The sequence below is a fragment of the Ranitomeya imitator genome, unplaced genomic scaffold (assembly GCF_032444005.1).
Source record: "Ranitomeya imitator isolate aRanImi1 unplaced genomic scaffold, aRanImi1.pri SCAFFOLD_460, whole genome shotgun sequence".
NCBI classification, from domain to species: domain Eukaryota; kingdom Metazoa; phylum Chordata; class Amphibia; order Anura; family Dendrobatidae; genus Ranitomeya; species Ranitomeya imitator.
Window position 1 is genome coordinate 124,626 of NW_027194831.1, and position 20,345 is coordinate 144,970.

Consider the following 20,345-nt stretch of genomic DNA (forward strand, 5'->3'; position numbering starts at 1 on the left):
AGATAAACTGGAGAAAAACCTTCTGGATGAGATAGGATAAACAAAACTTCCTTCGAGCCGGAATTGAACCAGCGACCTAAGGATTGCTAATTTAGAGCTACAGTCCTCCGCTCTACCAGCTGAGCTATCGAAGGATTGTTGAAAGCCCACTAGGTTTGGCCATGGGTGCCACGAGCAGGTGGTAAAAATGATTCATTCAACCCAGCGAAAAAGGAATTCAGCAGTAGTATTGGAGAATGCGGGCATCGATCCCGCTACCTCTCGCATGCTAAGCGAGCGCTCTACCACTTGAGCTAATCCCCCAAACCTGGCAAACATATCGTCAGTTTCACGTCACACCAGGTCACAATTTTCATATACAATCACACATGCCATTGCAAGCTTTTTTTTTTTTTTTTTTTTTTAAGTGTGGATTCCATTTTTGCATACTGGAAGAACATTTAAGGAGTCTACAACGTGATTGGTGCCCTACAAATACAGTTGGGCAACTTTCTAGCAACCCCTTTCTATGTACATGGAGAATCAAATTGGGGACAGTGAAAAAAACTTGCATAGTTTGAAGAAAAAAGTTGCGATGTAGCACAATCCCAAAAGAGAACCATTGACCTTTTATGGCTTTGTTTGTTTATAGAAACTGCTGAGAGGTCGTGAAGGCCTTCTGGTCCTTTGGCACAAGTTGATCCAGGATTCAGGGTTTTGACCAGTAATTTTTGAGCCAAAACGCGTTTGCTTTTGACAGAAGCTACACCAACCAGCACAATACCAATGTTTACCTTGGCATTGCTTTTGTATTGCGGACTAACCCTACTAAGTTTCAAACAATAACTGATGAGCAGCAAATGGTTTAGATGAAGTGTTGAAAAAGCTAAGAACGCTTCTCTTCGTTTTTTTCTCCTTTTTGTGGTTGCTAAACTGTAAGAAAAGAGTAGAGCATGAGCTTGAACACAAAACATTAAAAGAGAATAAACGCAACACCAATGGTGAAAAAGCAAGCCATGCGTTGGCCGGGAATCGAACCCGGGTCAACTGCTTGGAAGGCAGCTATGCTCACCACTATACCACCAACGCTTACGTAAGCGCGCATTTTTTTTTTACATTTTCTGCAATAACAGTAAACGTTCTAGCAAATCCTTTCTAAGTACATGGAGAATCAAACTGGGGGAGAGTGAAAAAAGTTGTGATGTAGCACAATCCCAAGGAGAACCATTGACCTTTTATGGTTTGTTTATAGAAAATTTTGAGACGTCGTAAAGGCCTTCTGGTCCTTTAGCGGCACGAGTTGAACTGGGATTCAGGGTTTTAACCAGTGTTTTTTTGAGCCAAAAGGGTTTGCTGTAGACAGGGGCATTTAGATGAAATGTAATGATGAAGAGTATAAAACACAACCGTTTAGCAGAGGATGGTTTCGATCCATCGACCTCTGGGTTATGGGCCCAGCACGCTTCCGCTGCGCCACTCTGCTTATGGTGGAGGATGCTCAGAGTTGAAGTCTAATTACTGCCTGCCTTCTGGTCTATGTCATGTAATTTATCAGCCATTTCTTATCTGTTGGCAACTAAATTATTCTTGGTGCTTTGCAAATGTTTGTTTGTTTTTGTTGAAAATCATGTCTCTGTGGCGCAATCGGTTAGCGCGTTCGGCTGTTAACCGAAAGGTTGGTGGTTCGAGTCCACCCAGGGACGTTGCACCCTTTTGCTTCAGTAGTAAGCTACAGTTGAAGAAGTTTTTGCATTTGTGCTAAGCATCTCCCTCAAGTAAAAGCCATTTTGCTGACGATGTTTTGAATTCACGAGATAAACTGGAGAAAAACCTTCTGGATGAGATAGGATAAACAAAACTTCCTTCGAGCCGGAATTGAACCAGCGACCTAAGGATTGCTAATTTAGAGCTACAGTCCTCCGCTCTACCAGCTGAGCTATCGAAGGATTGTTGAAAGCCCACTAGGTTTGGCCATGGGTGCCACGAGCAGGTGGTAAAAATGATTCATTCAACCCAGCGAAAAAGGAATTCAGCAGTAGTATTGGAGAATGCGGGCATCGATCCCGCTACCTCTCGCATGCTAAGCGAGCGCTCTACCACTTGAGCTAATCCCCCAAACCTGGCAAACATATCGTCAGTTTCACGTCACACCAGGTCACAATTTTCATATACAATCACACATGCCATTGCAAGCTTTTTTTTTTTTTTTTTAAGTGTGGATTCCATTTTTGCATACTGGAAGAACATTTAAGGAGTCTACAACGTGATTGGTGCCCTACAAATACAGTTGGGCAACTTTCTAGCAACCCCTTTCTATGTACATGGAGAATCAAATTGGGGACAGTGAAAAAAACTTGCATAGTTTGAAGAAAAAAGTTGCGATGTAGCACAATCCCAAAAGAGAACCATTGACCTTTTATGGCTTTGTTTGTTTATAGAAACTGCTGAGAGGTCGTGAAGGCCTTCTGGTCCTTTGGCACAAGTTGATCCAGGATTCAGGGTTTTGACCAGTAATTTTTGAGCCAAAACGCGTTTGCTTTTGACAGAAGCTACACCAACCAGCACAATACCAATGTTTACCTTGGCATTGCTTTTGTATTGCGGACTAACCCTACTAAGTTTCAAACAATAACTGATGAGCAGCAAATGGTTTAGATGAAGTGTTGAAAAAGCTAAGAACGCTTCTCTTCGTTTTTTTCTCCTTTTTGTGGTTGCTAAACTGTAAGAAAAGAGTAGAGCATGAGCTTGAACACAAAACATTAAAAGAGAATAAACGCAACACCAATGGTGAAAAAGCAAGCCATGCGTTGGCCGGGAATCGAACCCGGGTCAACTGCTTGGAAGGCAGCTATGCTCACCACTATACCACCAACGCTTACGTAAGCGCGCATTTTTTTTTTACATTTTCTGCAATAACAGTAAACGTTCTAGCAAATCCTTTCTAAGTACATGGAGAATCAAACTGGGGGAGAGTGAAAAAAGTTGTGATGTAGCACAATCCCAAGGAGAACCATTGACCTTTTATGGTTTGTTTATAGAAAATTTTGAGACGTCGTAAAGGCCTTCTGGTCCTTTAGCGGCACGAGTTGAACTGGGATTCAGGGTTTTAACCAGTGTTTTTTTGAGCCAAAAGGGTTTGCTGTAGACAGGGGCATTTAGATGAAATGTAATGATGAAGAGTATAAAACACAACCGTTTAGCAGAGGATGGTTTCGATCCATCGACCTCTGGGTTATGGGCCCAGCACGCTTCCGCTGCGCCACTCTGCTTATGGTGGAGGATGCTCAGAGTTGAAGGCTAATTACTGCCTGCCTTCTGGTCTATGTCATGTAATTTATCAGCCATTTCTTATCTGTTGGCAACTAAATTATTCTTGGTGCTTTGCAAATGTTTGTTTGTTTTTGTTGAAAATCATGTCTCTGTGGCGCAATCGGTTAGCGCGTTCGGCTGTTAACCGAAAGGTTGGTGGTTCGAGTCCACCCAGGGACATTGCACCCTTTTGCTTCAGTAGTAAGCTACAGTTGAAGAAGTTTTTGCATTTGTGCTAAGCATCTCCCTCAAGTAAAAGCCATTTTGCTGACGATGTTTTGAATTCACGAGATAAACTGGAGAAAAACCTTCTGGATGAGATAGGATAAACAAAACTTCCTTCGAGCCGGAATTGAACCAGCGACCTAAGGATTGCTAATTTAGAGCTACAGTCCTCCGCTCTACCAGCTGAGCTATCGAAGGATTGTTGAAAGCCCACTAGGTTTGGCCATGGGTGCCACGAGCAGGTGGTAAAAATGATTCATTCAACCCAGCGAAAAAGGAATTCAGCAGTAGTATTGGAGAATGCGGGCATCGATCCCGCTACCTCTCGCATGCTAAGTGAGCGCTCTACCACTTGAGCTAATCCCCCAAACCTGGCAAACATATCGTCAGTTTCACGTCACACCAGGTCACAATTTTCATATACAATCACACATGCCATTGCAAGCTTTTTTTTTTTTTTTTTTTTAAGTGTGGATTCCATTTTTGCATACTGGAAGAACATTTAAGGAGTCTACAACGTGATTGGTGCCCTACAAATACAGTTGGGCAACTTTCTAGCAACCCCTTTCTATGTACATGGAGAATCAAATTGGGGACAGTGAAAAAAACTTGCATAGTTTGAAGAAAAAAGTTGCGATGTAGCACAATCCCAAAAGAGAACCATTGACCTTTTATGGCTTTGTTTGTTTATAGAAACTGCTGAGAGGTCGTGAAGGCCTTCTGGTCCTTTGGCACAAGTTGATCCAGGATTCAGGGTTTTGACCAGTAATTTTTGAGCCAAAACGCGTTTGCTTTTGACAGAAGCTACACCAACCAGCACAATACCAATGTTTACCTTGGCATTGCTTTTGTATTGCGGACTAACCCTACTAAGTTTCAAACAATAACTGATGAGCAGCAAATGGTTTAGATGAAGTGTTGAAAAAGCTAAGAACGCTTCTCTTCGTTTTTTTCTCCTTTTTGTGGTTGCTAAACTGTAAGAAAAGAGTAGAGCATGAGCTTGAACACAAAACATTAAAAGAGAATAAACGCAACACCAATGGTGAAAAAGCAAGCCATGCGTTGGCCGGGAATCGAACCCGGGTCAACTGCTTGGAAGGCAGCTATGCTCACCACTATACCACCAACGCTTACGTAAGCGCGCATTTTTTTTTTACATTTTCTGCAATAACAGTAAACGTTCTAGCAAATCCTTTCTAAGTACATGGAGAATCAAACTGGGGGAGAGTGAAAAAAGTTGTGATGTAGCACAATCCCAAGGAGAACCATTGACCTTTTATGGTTTGTTTATAGAAAATTTTGAGACGTCGTAAAGGCCTTCTGGTCCTTTAGCGGCACGAGTTGAACTGGGATTCAGGGTTTTAACCAGTGTTTTTTTGAGCCAAAAGGGTTTGCTGTAGACAGGGGCATTTAGATGAAATGTAATGATGAAGAGTATAAAACACAACCGTTTAGCAGAGGATGGTTTCGATCCATCGACCTCTGGGTTATGGGCCCAGCACGCTTCCGCTGCGCCACTCTGCTTATGGTGGAGGATGCTCAGAGTTGAAGTCTAATTACTGCCTGCCTTCTGGTCTATGTCATGTAATTTATCAGCCATTTCTTATCTGTTGGCAACTAAATTATTCTTGGTGCTTTGCAAATGTTTGTTTGTTTTTGTTGAAAATCATGTCTCTGTGGCGCAATCGGTTAGCGCGTTCGGCTGTTAACCGAAAGGTTGGTGGTTCGAGTCCACCCAGGGACGTTGCACCCTTTTGCTTCAGTAGTAAGCTACAGTTGAAGAAGTTTTTGCATTTGTGCTAAGCATCTCCCTCAAGTAAAAGCCATTTTGCTGACGATGTTTTGAATTCACGAGATAAACTGGAGAAAAACCTTCTGGATGAGATAGGATAAACAAAACTTCCTTCGAGCCGGAATTGAACCAGCGACCTAAGGATTGCTAATTTAGAGCTACAGTCCTCCGCTCTACCAGCTGAGCTATCGAAGGATTGTTGAAAGCCCACTAGGTTTGGCCATGGGTGCCACGAGCAGGTGGTAAAAATGATTCATTCAACCCAGCGAAAAAGGAATTCAGCAGTAGTATTGGAGAATGCGGGCATCGATCCCGCTACCTCTCGCATGCTAAGCGAGCGCTCTACCACTTGAGCTAATCCCCCAAACCTGGCAAACATATCGTCAGTTTCACGTCACACCAGGTCACAATTTTCATATACAATCACACATGCCATTGCAAGCTTTTTTTTTTTTTTTTTAAGTGTGGATTCCATTTTTGCATACTGGAAGAACATTTAAGGAGTCTACAACGTGATTGGTGCCCTACAAATACAGTTGGGCAACTTTCTAGCAACCCCTTTCTATGTACATGGAGAATCAAATTGGGGACAGTGAAAAAAACTTGCATAGTTTGAAGAAAAAAGTTGCGATGTAGCACAATCCCAAAAGAGAACCATTGACCTTTTATGGCTTTGTTTGTTTATAGAAACTGCTGAGAGGTCGTGAAGGCCTTCTGGTCCTTTGGCACAAGTTGATCCAGGATTCAGGGTTTTGACCAGTAATTTTTGAGCCAAAACGCGTTTGCTTTTGACAGAAGCTACACCAACCAGCACAATACCAATGTTTACCTTGGCATTGCTTTTGTATTGCGGACTAACCCTACTAAGTTTCAAACAATAACTGATGAGCAGCAAATGGTTTAGATGAAGTGTTGAAAAAGCTAAGAACGCTTCTCTTCGTTTTTTTCTCCTTTTTGTGGTTGCTAAACTGTAAGAAAAGAGTAGAGCATGAGCTTGAACACAAAACATTAAAAGAGAATAAACGCAACACCAATGGTGAAAAAGCAAGCCATGCGTTGGCCGGGAATCGAACCCGGGTCAACTGCTTGGAAGGCAGCTATGCTCACCACTATACCACCAACGCTTACGTAAGCGCGCATTTTTTTTTTACATTTTCTGCAATAACAGTAAACGTTCTAGCAAATCCTTTCTAAGTACATGGAGAATCAAACTGGGGGAGAGTGAAAAAAGTTGTGATGTAGCACAATCCCAAGGAGAACCATTGACCTTTTATGGTTTGTTTATAGAAAATTTTGAGACGTCGTAAAGGCCTTCTGGTCCTTTAGCGGCACGAGTTGAACTGGGATTCAGGGTTTTAACCAGTGTTTTTTTGAGCCAAAAGGGTTTGCTGTAGACAGGGGCATTTAGATGAAATGTAATGATGAAGAGTATAAAACACAACCGTTTAGCAGAGGATGGTTTCGATCCATCGACCTCTGGGTTATGGGCCCAGCACGCTTCCGCTGCGCCACTCTGCTTATGGTGGAGGATGCTCAGAGTTGAAGGCTAATTACTGCCTGCCTTCTGGTCTATGTCATGTAATTTATCAGCCATTTCTTATCTGTTGGCAACTAAATTATTCTTGGTGCTTTGCAAATGTTTGTTTGTTTTTGTTGAAAATCATGTCTCTGTGGCGCAATCGGTTAGCGCGTTCGGCTGTTAACCGAAAGGTTGGTGGTTCGAGTCCACCCAGGGACGTTGCACCCTTTTGCTTCAGTAGTAAGCTACAGTTGAAGAAGTTTTTGCATTTGTGCTAAGCATCTCCCTCAAGTAAAAGCCATTTTGCTGACGATGTTTTGAATTCACGAGATAAACTGGAGAAAAACCTTCTGGATGAGATAGGATAAACAAAACTTCCTTTGAGCCGGAATTGAACCAGCGACCTAAGGATTGCTAATTTAGAGCTACAGTCCTCCGCTCTACCAGCTGAGCTATCGAAGGATTGTTGAAAGCCCACTAGGTTTGGCCATGGGTGCCACGAGCAGGTGGTAAAAATGATTCATTCAACCCAGCGAAAAAGGAATTCAGCAGTAGTATTGGAGAATGCGGGCATCGATCCCGCTACCTCTCGCATGCTAAGTGAGCGCTCTACCACTTGAGCTAATCCCCCAAACCTGGCAAACATATCGTCAGTTTCACGTCACACCAGGTCACAATTTTCATATACAATCACACATGCCATTGCAAGCTTTTTTTTTTTTTTTTTTTTAAGTGTGGATTCCATTTTTGCATACTGGAAGAACATTTAAGGAGTCTACAACGTGATTGGTGCCCTACAAATACAGTTGGGCAACTTTCTAGCAACCCCTTTCTATGTACATGGAGAATCAAATTGGGGACAGTGAAAAAAACTTGCATAGTTTGAAGAAAAAAGTTGCGATGTAGCACAATCCCAAAAGAGAACCATTGACCTTTTATGGCTTTGTTTGTTTATAGAAACTGCTGAGAGGTCGTGAAGGCCTTCTGGTCCTTTGGCACAAGTTGATCCAGGATTCAGGGTTTTGACCAGTAATTTTTGAGCCAAAACGCGTTTGCTTTTGACAGAAGCTACACCAACCAGCACAATACCAATGTTTACCTTGGCATTGCTTTTGTATTGCGGACTAACCCTACTAAGTTTCAAACAATAACTGATGAGCAGCAAATGGTTTAGATGAAGTGTTGAAAAAGCTAAGAACGCTTCTCTTCGTTTTTTTCTCCTTTTTGTGGTTGCTAAACTGTAAGAAAAGAGTAGAGCATGAGCTTGAACACAAAACATTAAAAGAGAATAAACGCAACACCAATGGTGAAAAAGCAAGCCATGCGTTGGCCGGGAATCGAACCCGGGTCAACTGCTTGGAAGGCAGCTATGCTCACCACTATACCACCAACGCTTACGTAAGCGCGCATTTTTTTTTTACATTTTCTGCAATAACAGTAAACGTTCTAGCAAATCCTTTCTAAGTACATGGAGAATCAAACTGGGGGAGAGTGAAAAAAGTTGTGATGTAGCACAATCCCAAGGAGAACCATTGACCTTTTATGGTTTGTTTATAGAAAATTTTGAGACGTCGTAAAGGCCTTCTGGTCCTTTAGCGGCACGAGTTGAACTGGGATTCAGGGTTTTAACCAGTGTTTTTTTGAGCCAAAAGGGTTTGCTGTAGACAGGGGCATTTAGATGAAATGTAATGATGAAGAGTATAAAACACAACCGTTTAGCAGAGGATGGTTTCGATCCATCGACCTCTGGGTTATGGGCCCAGCACGCTTCCGCTGCGCCACTCTGCTTATGGTGGAGGATGCTCAGAGTTGAAGTCTAATTACTGCCTGCCTTCTGGTCTATGTCATGTAATTTATCAGCCATTTCTTATCTGTTGGCAACTAAATTATTCTTGGTGCTTTGCAAATGTTTGTTTGTTTTTGTTGAAAATCATGTCTCTGTGGCGCAATCGGTTAGCGCGTTCGGCTGTTAACCGAAAGGTTGGTGGTTCGAGTCCACCCAGGGACGTTGCACCCTTTTGCTTCAGTAGTAAGCTACAGTTGAAGAAGTTTTTGCATTTGTGCTAAGCATCTCCCTCAAGTAAAAGCCATTTTGCTGACGATGTTTTGAATTCACGAGATAAACTGGAGAAAAACCTTCTGGATGAGATAGGATAAACAAAACTTCCTTCGAGCCGGAATTGAACCAGCGACCTAAGGATTGCTAATTTAGAGCTACAGTCCTCCGCTCTACCAGCTGAGCTATCGAAGGATTGTTGAAAGCCCACTAGGTTTGGCCATGGGTGCCACGAGCAGGTGGTAAAAATGATTCATTCAACCCAGCGAAAAAGGAATTCAGCAGTAGTATTGGAGAATGCGGGCATCGATCCCGCTACCTCTCGCATGCTAAGCGAGCGCTCTACCACTTGAGCTAATCCCCCAAACCTGGCAAACATATCGTCAGTTTCACGTCACACCAGGTCACAATTTTCATATACAATCACACATGCCATTGCAAGCTTTTTTTTTTTTTTTTTTTTTTTTTTTTAAGTGTGGATTCCATTTTTGCATACTGGAAGAACATTTAAGGAGTCTACAACGTGATTGGTGCCCTACAAATACAGTTGGGCAACTTTCTAGCAACCCCTTTCTATGTACATGGAGAATCAAATTGGGGACAGTGAAAAAAACTTGCATAGTTTGAAGAAAAAAGTTGCGATGTAGCACAATCCCAAAAGAGAACCATTGACCTTTTATGGCTTTGTTTGTTTATAGAAACTGCTGAGAGGTCGTGAAGGCCTTCTGGTCCTTTGGCACAAGTTGATCCAGGATTCAGGGTTTTGACCAGTAATTTTTGAGCCAAAACGCGTTTGCTTTTGACAGAAGCTACACCAACCAGCACAATACCAATGTTTACCTTGGCATTGCTTTTGTATTGCGGACTAACCCTACTAAGTTTCAAACAATAACTGATGAGCAGCAAATGGTTTAGATGAAGTGTTGAAAAAGCTAAGAACGCTTCTCTTCGTTTTTTTCTCCTTTTTGTGGTTGCTAAACTGTAAGAAAAGAGTAGAGCATGAGCTTGAACACAAAACATTAAAAGAGAATAAACGCAACACCAATGGTGAAAAAGCAAGCCATGCGTTGGCCGGGAATCGAACCCGGGTCAACTGCTTGGAAGGCAGCTATGCTCACCACTATACCACCAACGCTTACGTAAGCGCGCATTTTTTTTTTACATTTTCTGCAATAACAGTAAACGTTCTAGCAAATCCTTTCTAAGTACATGGAGAATCAAACTGGGGGAGAGTGAAAAAAGTTGTGATGTAGCACAATCCCAAGGAGAACCATTGACCTTTTATGGTTTGTTTATAGAAAATTTTGAGACGTCGTAAAGGCCTTCTGGTCCTTTAGCGGCACGAGTTGAACTGGGATTCAGGGTTTTAACCAGTGTTTTTTTGAGCCAAAAGGGTTTGCTGTAGACAGGGGCATTTAGATGAAATGTAATGATGAAGAGTATAAAACACAACCGTTTAGCAGAGGATGGTTTCGATCCATCGACCTCTGGGTTATGGGCCCAGCACGCTTCCGCTGCGCCACTCTGCTTATGGTGGAGGATGCTCAGAGTTGAAGTCTAATTACTGCCTGCCTTCTGGTCTATGTCATGTAATTTATCAGCCATTTCTTATCTGTTGGCAACTAAATTATTCTTGGTGCTTTGCAAATGTTTGTTTGTTTTTGTTGAAAATCATGTCTCTGTGTCGCAATCGGTTAGCGCGATTCAGGGTTTTGACCAGTAATTTTTGAGCCAAAACGCGTTTGCTTTTGACAGAAGCTACACCAACCAGCACAATACCAATGTTTACCTTGGCATTGCTTTTGTATTGCGGACTAACCCTACTAAGTTTCAAACAATAACTGATGAGCAGCAAATGGTTTAGATGAAGTGTTGAAAAAGCTAAGAACGCTTCTCTTCGTTTTTTTCTCCTTTTTGTGGTTGCTAAACTGTAAGAAAAGAGTAGAGCATGAGCTTGAACACAAAACATTAAAAGAGAATAAACGCAACACCAATGGTGAAAAAGCAAGCCATGCGTTGGCCGGGAATCGAACCCGGGTCAACTGCTTGGAAGGCAGCTATGCTCACCACTATACCACCAACGCTTACGTAAGCGCGCATTTTTTTTTTACATTTTCTGCAATAACAGTAAACGTTCTAGCAAATCCTTTCTAAGTACATGGAGAATCAAACTGGGGGAGAGTGAAAAAAGTTGTGATGTAGCACAATCCCAAGGAGAACCATTGACCTTTTATGGTTTGTTTATAGAAAATTTTGAGACGTCGTAAAGGCCTTCTGGTCCTTTAGCGGCACGAGTTGAACTGGGATTCAGGGTTTTAACCAGTGTTTTTTTGAGCCAAAAGGGTTTGCTGTAGACAGGGGCATTTAGATGAAATGTAATGATGAAGAGTATAAAACACAACCGTTTAGCAGAGGATGGTTTCGATCCATCGACCTCTGGGTTATGGGCCCAGCACGCTTCCGCTGCGCCACTCTGCTTATGGTGGAGGATGCTCAGAGTTGAAGTCTAATTACTGCCTGCCTTCTGGTCTATGTCATGTAATTTATCAGCCATTTCTTATCTGTTGGCAACTAAATTATTCTTGGTGCTTTGCAAATGTTTGTTTGTTTTTGTTGAAAATCATGTCTCTGTGGCGCAATCGGTTAGCGCGTTCGGCTGTTAACCGAAAGGTTGGTGGTTCGAGTCCACCCAGGGACGTTGCACCCTTTTGCTTCAGTAGTAAGCTACAGTTGAAGAAGTTTTTGCATTTGTGCTAAGCATCTCCCTCAAGTAAAAGCCATTTTGCTGACGATGTTTTGAATTCACGAGATAAACTGGAGAAAAACCTTCTGGATGAGATAGGATAAACAAAACTTCCTTCGAGCCGGAATTGAACCAGCGACCTAAGGATTGCTAATTTAGAGCTACAGTCCTCCGCTCTACCAGCTGAGCTATCGAAGGATTGTTGAAAGCCCACTAGGTTTGGCCATGGGTGCCACGAGCAGGTGGTAAAAATGATTCATTCAACCCAGCGAAAAAGGAATTCAGCAGTAGTATTGGAGAATGCGGGCATCGATCCCGCTACCTCTCGCATGCTAAGCGAGCGCTCTACCACTTGAGCTAATCCCCCAAACCTGGCAAACATATCGTCAGTTTCACGTCACACCAGGTCACAATTTTCATATACAATCACACATGCCATTGCAAGCTTTTTTTTTTTTTTTTTTTTTAAGTGTGGATTCCATTTTTGCATACTGGAAGAACATTTAAGGAGTCTACAACGTGATTGGTGCCCTACAAATACAGTTGGGCAACTTTCTAGCAACCCCTTTCTATGTACATGGAGAATCAAATTGGGGACAGTGAAAAAAACTTGCATAGTTTGAAGAAAAAAGTTGCGATGTAGCACAATCCCAAAAGAGAACCATTGACCTTTTATGGCTTTGTTTGTTTATAGAAACTGCTGAGAGGTCGTGAAGGCCTTCTGGTCCTTTGGCACAAGTTGATCCAGGATTCAGGGTTTTGACCAGTAATTTTTGAGCCAAAACGCGTTTGCTTTTGACAGAAGCTACACCAACCAGCACAATACCAATGTTTACCTTGGCATTGCTTTTGTATTGCGGACTAACCCTACTAAGTTTCAAACAATAACTGATGAGCAGCAAATGGTTTAGATGAAGTGTTGAAAAAGCTAAGAACGCTTCTCTTCGTTTTTTTCTCCTTTTTGTGGTTGCTAAACTGTAAGAAAAGAGTAGAGCATGAGCTTGAACACAAAACATTAAAAGAGAATAAACGCAACACCAATGGTGAAAAAGCAAGCCATGCGTTGGCCGGGAATCGAACCCGGGTCAACTGCTTGGAAGGCAGCTATGCTCACCACTATACCACCAACGCTTACGTAAGCGCGCATTTTTTTTTTACATTTTCTGCAATAACAGTAAACGTTCTAGCAAATCCTTTCTAAGTACATGGAGAATCAAACTGGGGGAGAGTGAAAAAAGTTGTGATGTAGCACAATCCCAAGGAGAACCATTGACCTTTTATGGTTTGTTTATAGAAAATTTTGAGACGTCGTAAAGGCCTTCTGGTCCTTTAGCGGCACGAGTTGAACTGGGATTCAGGGTTTTAACCAGTGTTTTTTTGAGCCAAAAGGGTTTGCTGTAGACAGGGGCATTTAGATGAAATGTAATGATGAAGAGTATAAAACACAACCGTTTAGCAGAGGATGGTTTCGATCCATCGACCTCTGGGTTATGGGCCCAGCACGCTTCCGCTGCGCCACTCTGCTTATGGTGGAGGATGCTCAGAGTTGAAGTCTAATTACTGCCTGCCTTCTGGTCTATGTCATGTAATTTATCAGCCATTTCTTATCTGTTGGCAACTAAATTATTCTTGGTGCTTTGCAAATGTTTGTTTGTTTTTGTTGAAAATCATGTCTCTGTGGCGCAATCGGTTAGCGCGTTCGGCTGTTAACCGAAAGGTTGGTGGTTCGAGTCCACCCAGGGACGTTGCACCCTTTTGCTTCAGTAGTAAGCTACAGTTGAAGAAGTTTTTGCATTTGTGCTAAGCATCTCCCTCAAGTAAAAGCCATTTTGCTGACGATGTTTTGAATTCACGAGATAAACTGGAGAAAAACCTTCTGGATGAGATAGGATAAACAAAACTTCCTTCGAGCCGGAATTGAACCAGCGACCTAAGGATTGCTAATTTAGAGCTACAGTCCTCCGCTCTACCAGCTGAGCTATCGAAGGATTGTTGAAAGCCCACTAGGTTTGGCCATGGGTGCCACGAGCAGGTGGTAAAAATGATTCATTCAACCCAGCGAAAAAGGAATTCAGCAGTAGTATTGGAGAATGCGGGCATCGATCCCGCTACCTCTCGCATGCTAAGCGAGCGCTCTACCACTTGAGCTAATCCCCCAAACCTGGCAAACATATCGTCAGTTTCACGTCACACCAGGTCACAATTTTCATATACAATCACACATGCCATTGCAAGCTTTTTTTTTTTTTTTTTTTTAAGTGTGGATTCCATTTTTGCATACTGGAAGAACATTTAAGGAGTCTACAACGTGATTGGTGCCCTACAAATACAGTTGGGCAACTTTCTAGCAACCCCTTTCTATGTACATGGAGAATCAAATTGGGGACAGTGAAAAAAACTTGCATAGTTTGAAGAAAAAAGTTGCGATGTAGCACAATCCCAAAAGAGAACCATTGACCTTTTATGGCTTTGTTTGTTTATAGAAACTGCTGAGAGGTCGTGAAGGCCTTCTGGTCCTTTGGCACAAGTTGATCCAGGATTCAGGGTTTTGACCAGTAATTTTTGAGCCAAAACGCGTTTGCTTTTGACAGAAGCTACACCAACCAGCACAATACCAATGTTTACCTTGGCATTGCTTTTGTATTGCGGACTAACCCTACTAAGTTTCAAACAATAACTGATGAGCAGCAAATGGTTTAGATGAAGTGTTGAAAAAGCTAAGAACGCTTCTCTTCGTTTTTTTCTCCTTTTTGTGGTTGCTAAACTGTAAGAAAAGAGTAGAGCATGAGCTTGAACACAAAACATTAAAAGAGAATAAACGCAACACCAATGGTGAAAAAGCAAGCCATGCGTTGGCCGGGAATCGAACCCGGGTCAACTGCTTGGAAGGCAGCTATGCTCACCACTATACCACCAACGCTTACGTAAGCGCGCATTTTTTTTTTACATTTTCTGCAATAACAGTAAACGTTCTAGCAAATCCTTTCTAAGTACATGGAGAATCAAACTGGGGGAGAGTGAAAAAAGTTGTGATGTAGCACAATCCCAAGGAGAACCATTGACCTTTTATGGTTTGTTTATAGAAAATTTTGAGACGTCGTAAAGGCCTTCTGGTCCTTTAGCGGCACGAGTTGAACTGGGATTCAGGGTTTTAACCAGTGTTTTTTTGAGCCAAAAGGGTTTGCTGTAGACAGGGGCATTTAGATGAAATGTAATGATGAAGAGTATAAAACACAACCGTTTAGCAGAGGATGGTTTCGATCCATCGACCTCTGGGTTATGGGCCCAGCACGCTTCCGCTGCGCCACTCTGCTTATGGTGGAGGATGCTCAGAGTTGAAGTCTAATTACTGCCTGCCTTCTGGTCTATGTCATGTAATTTATCAGCCATTTCTTATCTGTTGGCAACTAAATTATTCTTGGTGCTTTGCAAATGTTTGTTTGTTTTTGTTGAAAATCATGTCTCTGTGGCGCAATCGGTTAGCGCGTTCGGCTGTTAACCGAAAGGTTGGTGGTTCGAGTCCACCCAGGGACGTTGCACCCTTTTGCTTCAGTAGTAAGCTACAGTTGAAGAAGTTTTTGCATTTGTGCTAAGCATCTCCCTCAAGTAAAAGCCATTTTGCTGACGATGTTTTGAATTCACGAGATAAACTGGAGAAAAACCTTCTGGATGAGATAGGATAAACAAAACTTCCTTCGAGCCGGAATTGAACCAGCGACCTAAGGATTGCTAATTTAGAGCTACAGTCCTCCGCTCTACCAGCTGAGCTATCGAAGGATTGTTGAAAGCCCACTAGGTTTGGCCATTGGTGCCACGAGCAGGTGGTAAAAATGATTCATTCAACCCAGCGAAAAAGGAATTCAGCAGTAGTATTGGAGAATGCGGGCATCGATCCCGCTACCTCTCGCATGCTAAGCGAGCGCTCTACCACTTGAGCTAATCCCCCAAACCTGGCAAACATATCGTCAGTTTCACGTCACACCAGGTCACAATTTTCATATACAATCACACATGCCATTGCAAGCTTTTTTTTTTTTTTTTTTTTTAAGTGTGGATTCCATTTTTGCATACTGGAAGAACATTTAAGGAGTCTACAACGTGATTGGTGCCCTACAAATACAGTTGGGCAACTTTCTAGCAACCCCTTTCTATGTACATGGAGAATCAAATTGGGGACAGTGAAAAAAACTTGCATAGTTTGAAGAAAAAAGTTGCGATGTAGCACAATCCCAAAAGAGAACCATTGACCTTTTATGGCTTTGTTTGTTTATAGAAACTGCTGAGAGGTCGTGAAGGCCTTCTGGTCCTTTGGCACAAGTTGATCCAGGATTCAGGGTTTTGACCAGTAATTTTTGAGCCAAAACGCGTTTGCTTTTGACAGAAGCTACACCAACCAGCACAATACCAATGTTTACCTTGGCATTGCTTTTGTATTGCGGACTAACCCTACTAAGTTTCAAACAATAACTGATGAGCAGCAAATGGTTTAGATGAAGTGTTGAAAAAGCTAAGAACGCTTCTCTTCGTTTTTTTCTCCTTTTTGTGGTTGCTAAACTGTAAGAAAAGAGTAGAGCATGAGCTTGAACACAAAACATTAAAAGAGAATAAACGCAACACCAATGGTGAAAAAGCAAGCCATGCGTTGGCCGGGAATCGAACCCGGGTCAACTGCTTGGAAGGCAGCTATGCTCACCACTATACCACCAACGCTTACGTAAGCGCGCATTTTTTTTTACATTTTCTGCAATAACAGTAAACGTTCTAGCAAATCCTTTCTAAGTACATGGAGAATCAAACTGGGGGAGAGTGAAAAAAGTTGTGATGTAGCACAATCCCAAGGAGAACCATTGACCTTTTATGGTTTGTTTATAGAAAATTTTGAGACGTCGTAAAGGCCTTCTGGTCCTTTAGCGGCACGAGTTGAACTGGGATTCAGGGTTTTAACCAGTGTTTTTTTGAGCCAAAAGGGTTTGCTGTAGACAGGGGCATTTAGATGAAATGTAATGATGAAGAGTATAAAACACAACCGTTTAGCAGAGGATGGTTTCGATCCATCGACCTCTGGGTTATGGGCCCAGCACGCTTCCGCTGCGCCACTCTGCTTATGGTGGAGGATGCTCAGAGTTGAAGTCTAATTACTGCCTGCCTTCTGGTCTATGTCATGTAATTTATCAGCCATTTCTTATCTGTTGGCAACTAAATTATTCTTGGTGCTTTGCAAATGTTTGTTTGTTTTTGTTGAAAATCATGTCTCTGTGGCGCAATCGGTTAGCGCGTTCGGCTGTTAACCGAAAGGTTGGTGGTTCGAGTCCACCCAGGGACGTTGCACCCTTTTGCTTCAGTAGTAAGCTACAGTTGAAGAAGTTTTTGCATTTGTGCTAAGCATCTCCCTCAAGTAAAAGCCATTTTGCTGACGATGTTTTGAATTCACGAGATAAACTGGAGAAAAACCTTCTGGATGAGATAGGATAAACAAAACTTCCTTCGAGCCGGAATTGAACCAGCGACCTAAGGATTGCTAATTTAGAGCTACAGTCCTCCGCTCTACCAGCTGAGCTATCGAAGGATTGTTGAAAGCCCACTAGGTTTGGCCATGGGTGCCACGAGCAGGTGGTAAAAATGATTCATTCAACCCAGCGAAAAAGGAATTCAGCAGTAGTATTGGAGAATGCGGGCATCGATCCCGCTACCTCTCGCATGCTAAGCGAGCGCTCTACCACTTGAGCTAATCCCCCAAACCTGGCAAACATATCGTCAGTTTCACGTCACACCAGGTCACAATTTTCATATACAATCACACATGCCATTGCAAGCTTTTTTTTTTTTTTTTTTTTTAAGTGTGGATTCCATTTTTGCATACTGGAAGAACATTTAAGGAGTCTACAACGTGATTGGTGCCCTACAAATACAGTTGGGCAACTTTCTAGCAACCCCTTTCTATGTACATGGAGAATCAAATTGGGGACAGTGAAAAAAACTTGCATAGTTTGAAGAAAAAAGTTGCGATGTAGCACAATCCCAAAAGAGAACCATTGACCTTTTATGGCTTTGTTTGTTTATAGAAACTGCTGAGAGGTCGTGAAGGCCTTCTGGTCCTTTGGCACAAGTTGATCCAGGATTCAGGGTTTTGACCAGTAATTTTTGAGCCAAAACGCGTTTGCTTTTGACAGAAGCTACACCAACCAGCACAATACCAATGTTTACCTTGGCATTGCTTTTGTATTGCGGACTAACCCTACTAAGTTTCAAACAATAACTGATGAGCAGCAAATGGTTTAGATGAAGTGTTGAAAAAGCTAAGAACGCTTCTCTTCGTTTTTTTCTCCTTTTTGTGGTTGCTAAACTGTAAGAAAAGAGTAGAGCATGAGCTTGAACACAAAACATTAAAAGAGAATAAACGCAACACCAATGGTGAAAAAGCAAGCCATGCGTTGGCCGGGAATCGAACCCGGGTCAACTGCTTGGAAGGCAGCTATGCTCACCACTATACCACCAACGCTTACGTAAGCGCGCATTTTTTTTTTACATTTTCTGCAATAACAGTAAACGTTCTAGCAAATCCTTTCTAAGTACATGGAGAATCAAACTGGGGGAGAGTGAAAAAAGTTGTGATGTAGCACAATCCCAAGGAGAACCATTGACCTTTTATGGTTTGTTTATAGAAAATTTTGAGACGTCGTAAAGGCCTTCTGGTCCTTTAGCGGCACGAGTTGAACTGGGATTCAGGGTTTTAACCAGTGTTTTTTTGAGCCAAAAGGGTTTGCTGTAGACAGGGGCATTTAGATGAAATGTAATGATGAAGAGTATAAAACACAACCGTTTAGCAGAGGATGGTTTCGATCCATCGACCTCTGGGTTATGGGCCCAGCACGCTTCCGCTGCGCCACTCTGCTTATGGTGGAGGATGCTCAGAGTTGAAGTCTAATTACTGCCTGCCTTCTGGTCTATGTCATGTAATTTATCAGCCATTTCTTATCTGTTGGCAACTAAATTATTCTTGGTGCTTTGCAAATGTTTGTTTGTTTTTGTTGAAAATCATGTCTCTGTGGCGCAATCGGTTAGCGCGTTCGGCTGTTAACCGAAAGGTTGGTGGTTCGAGTCCACCCAGGGACGTTGCACCCTTTTGCTTCAGTAGTAAGCTACAGTTGAAGAAGTTTTTGCATTTGTGCTAAGCATCTCCCTCAAGTAAAAGCCATTTTGCTGACGATGTTTTGAATTCACGAGATAAACTGGAGAAAAACCTTCTGGATGAGATAGGATAAACAAAACTTCCTTCGAGCCGGAATTGAACCAGCGACCTAAGGATTGCTAATTTAGAGCTACAGTCCTCCGCTCTACCAGCTGAGCTATCGAAGGATTGTTGAAAGCCCACTAGGTTTGGCCATGGGTGCCACGAGCAGGTGGTAAAAATGATTCATTCAACCCAGCGAAAAAGGAATTCAGCAGTAGTATTGGAGAATGCGGGCATCGATCCCGCTACCTCTCGCATGCTAAGCGAGCGCTCTACCACTTGAGCTAATCCCCCAAACCTGGCAAACATATCGTCAGTTTCACGTCACACCAGGTCACAATTTTCATATACAATCACACATGCCATTGCAAGCTTTTTTTTTTTTTTTTTTTTAAGTGTGGATTCCATTTTTGCATACTGGAAGAACATTTAAGGAGTCTACAACGTGATTGGTGCCCTACAAATACAGTTGGGCAACTTTCTAGCAACCCCTTTCTATGTACATGGAGAATCAAATTGGGGACAGTGAAAAAAACTTGCATAGTTTGAAGAAAAAAGTTGCGATGTAGCACAATCCCAAAAGAGAACCATTGACCTTTTATGGCTTTGTTTGTTTATAGAAACTGCTGAGAGGTCGTGAAGGCCTTCTGGTCCTTTGGCACAAGTTGATCCAGGATTCAGGGTTTTGACCAGTAATTTTTGAGCCAAAACGCGTTTGCTTTTGACAGAAGCTACACCAACCAGCACAATACCAATGTTTACCTTGGCATTGCTTTTGTATTGCGGACTAACCCTACTAAGTTTCAAACAATAACTGATGAGCAGCAAATGGTTTAGATGAAGTGTTGAAAAAGCTAAGAACGCTTCTCTTCGTTTTTTTCTCCTTTTTGTGGTTGCTAAACTGTAAGAAAAGAGTAGAGCATGAGCTTGAACACAAAACATTAAAAGAGAATAAACGCAACACCAATGGTGAAAAAGCAAGCCATGCGTTGGCCGGGAATCGAACCCGGGTCAACTGCTTGGAAGGCAGCTATGCTCACCACTATACCACCAACGCTTACGTAAGCGCGCATTTTTTTTTTACATTTTCTGCAATAACAGTAAACGTTCTAGCAAATCCTTTCTAAGTACATGGAGAATCAAACTGGGGGAGAGTGAAAAAAGTTGTGATGTAGCACAATCCCAAGGAGAACCATTGACCTTTTATGGTTTGTTTATAGAAAATTTTGAGACGTCGTAAAGGCCTTCTGGTCCTTTAGCGGCACGAGTTGAACTGGGATTCAGGGTTTTAACCAGTGTTTTTTTGAGCCAAAAGGGTTTGCTGTAGACAGGGGCATTTAGATGAAATGTAATGATGAAGAGTATAAAACACAACCGTTTAGCAGAGGATGGTTTCGATCCATCGACCTCTGGGTTATGGGCCCAGCACGCTTCCGCTGCGCCACTCTGCTTATGGTGGAGGATGCTCAGAGTTGAAGTCTAATTACTGCC

At 42.4% G+C, this 20,345-nt stretch overlaps 10 non-coding genes across 10 annotated transcripts; all 10 read left to right on the forward strand.

Moving 5' to 3' along the window:
• Nucleotides 1-1,608: 1,608 nt before the first annotated feature.
• TRNAN-GUU (transfer RNA asparagine (anticodon GUU)) lies at nucleotides 1,609-1,682 on the forward strand. The gene has a single exon. It is a non-coding gene; the product is annotated as a tRNA-Asn (tRNA).
• Nucleotides 1,683-3,394: 1,712 nt separating this feature from the next.
• On the forward strand, nucleotides 3,395-3,468 carry TRNAN-GUU (transfer RNA asparagine (anticodon GUU)). The gene has a single exon. It is a non-coding gene; the product is annotated as a tRNA-Asn (tRNA).
• A 1,715-nt stretch (nucleotides 3,469-5,183) lies between these two features.
• On the forward strand, nucleotides 5,184-5,257 carry TRNAN-GUU (transfer RNA asparagine (anticodon GUU)). The gene has a single exon. It is a non-coding gene; the product is annotated as a tRNA-Asn (tRNA).
• Nucleotides 5,258-6,969: 1,712 nt separating this feature from the next.
• TRNAN-GUU (transfer RNA asparagine (anticodon GUU)) lies at nucleotides 6,970-7,043 on the forward strand. The gene has a single exon. It is a non-coding gene; the product is annotated as a tRNA-Asn (tRNA).
• A 1,715-nt stretch (nucleotides 7,044-8,758) lies between these two features.
• Nucleotides 8,759-8,832, forward strand: TRNAN-GUU (transfer RNA asparagine (anticodon GUU)). Its single transcript has one exon. It is a non-coding gene; the product is annotated as a tRNA-Asn (tRNA).
• Nucleotides 8,833-11,504: 2,672 nt separating this feature from the next.
• On the forward strand, nucleotides 11,505-11,578 carry TRNAN-GUU (transfer RNA asparagine (anticodon GUU)). The gene has a single exon. It is a non-coding gene; the product is annotated as a tRNA-Asn (tRNA).
• A 1,716-nt stretch (nucleotides 11,579-13,294) lies between these two features.
• On the forward strand, nucleotides 13,295-13,368 carry TRNAN-GUU (transfer RNA asparagine (anticodon GUU)). Its single transcript has one exon. It is a non-coding gene; the product is annotated as a tRNA-Asn (tRNA).
• A 1,715-nt stretch (nucleotides 13,369-15,083) lies between these two features.
• Nucleotides 15,084-15,157, forward strand: TRNAN-GUU (transfer RNA asparagine (anticodon GUU)). The gene has a single exon. It is a non-coding gene; the product is annotated as a tRNA-Asn (tRNA).
• A 1,715-nt stretch (nucleotides 15,158-16,872) lies between these two features.
• TRNAN-GUU (transfer RNA asparagine (anticodon GUU)) lies at nucleotides 16,873-16,946 on the forward strand. The gene has a single exon. It is a non-coding gene; the product is annotated as a tRNA-Asn (tRNA).
• A 1,716-nt stretch (nucleotides 16,947-18,662) lies between these two features.
• On the forward strand, nucleotides 18,663-18,736 carry TRNAN-GUU (transfer RNA asparagine (anticodon GUU)). Its single transcript has one exon. It is a non-coding gene; the product is annotated as a tRNA-Asn (tRNA).
• The last annotated feature ends 1,609 nt before the right edge of the window (nucleotides 18,737-20,345 follow it).